Consider the following 1,890-nt stretch of genomic DNA (forward strand, 5'->3'; position numbering starts at 1 on the left):
AAACTGTAGCTGACTCAACTACTGAGGCAGAATACATCGCTGTAAGTGAAGCCGCTAAGGAAGCTGTCTGGATGAAGAAGTTCATCGCTGAGTTGGGAGTAGTTCCTGAGATTGCTGGACCAGTTTCAGTTTATTGTGACAACACTGGAGCTGTTGCTCAAGCAAAGGAACCAAGATCTCATCACAAATCCAAGCACATTCTAAGACGCTTCCACCTCGTTCGAGAGATCGTCGAGAGACAAGACATAGTCATTGAACGAGTAGACACAAAGAACAACTTAGCAGACCCGTTCACTAAAGCTCTACCACAACAGCAGTTCGATCGCCACCTCGATTGTATGGGGATAAAATATAAGAGCGATTGGCTTTAGTGCAAGTGGGAGATTGAAAGAGTAGATGCCCTACAAGCCAATCGCAATATGTATTGCGAAAGGTTTTTTCTTTTGATTTGTCCAAATCATGTACATGACATTTAAATATGAATAAAGGCGTTATGTTTTATCATATGCTGTTGATTATATTTATGATAAACTCCTTAGTTTAGGGCAATGGTTTTAAGACTATGATGAGATCATACTAGTGAGACTTAAAATCCTAAAATCCTAATCTTAAATATTTCCAGTCATTGGTACATTGAGTCGGGGATCAATGATTACCGGAAAGACTGGCATGTCTTATGTATGCTCGATGCAGAGGATGATTGATCTCACAATCATTTGTGTGGAGACACTAATACAAAGATGTGGGTGCTCATTAGAGGAATGAGTTCACTGAATTGACCTACAAAGAGAAATCTTATGAAGTCTTACTTACATGTCAAAAGATGATTCTCTTAGTGGGAGTTGTGCAACTGATCCTATGACCTGAGATCACCATGGTATCTTGTGCACATGAACCCATATTTTGGTTTACACTCATTCATGACAATAAGTTATGTACGAGGTCTTCTGGATATGGTGAATTGTGTACGAAGATTATGAGTAGGTCAACAAGGAATTAATCACTTCTAGTAAGAGAAGATAGCATCCTATTTATTCTAATCATATGATAATTCAGGAAACCTTTGATCAAAGTAGAATGAAAATTAGAAAGAGTTTCTAATGTTTCATTATTTGAATTATCATTAAAAGATTGAGAAAAATATGAATATGAAATTGAGTTTGACATATATTCATACTCATATGCATATTTGGGATGCAGTTTGATTAAAGGATTGAATTGCATGGTAACTTGCCACTGAAGGGTATTTTTGGTATTTCCACCAAATTCCATATTTTTCGGGTAGACATGACACGTTGCTAGACGTCAATCTTGTTTTATAGGTTTGATCAAATTAAAGAGTTAATTCGATCACCAATTAGAAAGGATTCTAATTGTTAAGTTCGGGTTCGCGCAGTTTGGACTTAAATCGATTAGAAGAGTTCTAATCAAGTTGGGTCAACTCGCACTCACACCTATTGCTGGCTAAGTATGGAACCCAATGGGTCACACACAAGAAAACTTATCAAGGGTCTAATTGGATTAGATCATGTTTGCAAGATAAACATCCTAGCAGGTGTTGCAAACCTTAGCTCCTAATTCGAATTGGATTCGAATCTGATTCGAATTGGATTCGAATCGGATTCTTAATTGATCTAATTTGATTAGATCATATTCTAATATGGGTTAGCCAAGAGTTGGCACCTAATTGGCTTGGTTTGAGTCTAATTGGATTAGATTTAATAAATCATTCAATCTAGACCGTTAGATCTTGATCTACCGTTGGATGAAGACATAATGGAGAGTTGGTTTAACCCAATTGGATTGGGTTAGAGGATGGCTACCATAATTGACCATTGGATCTTAATCCCACCATTGGATGAAGACATAATGGGTCAAGTGAATGGCGCC

The sequence above is a fragment of the Phoenix dactylifera genome, unplaced genomic scaffold (assembly GCF_009389715.1).
Source record: "Phoenix dactylifera cultivar Barhee BC4 unplaced genomic scaffold, palm_55x_up_171113_PBpolish2nd_filt_p 001459F, whole genome shotgun sequence".
Classification (NCBI taxonomy): domain Eukaryota; kingdom Viridiplantae; phylum Streptophyta; class Magnoliopsida; order Arecales; family Arecaceae; genus Phoenix; species Phoenix dactylifera.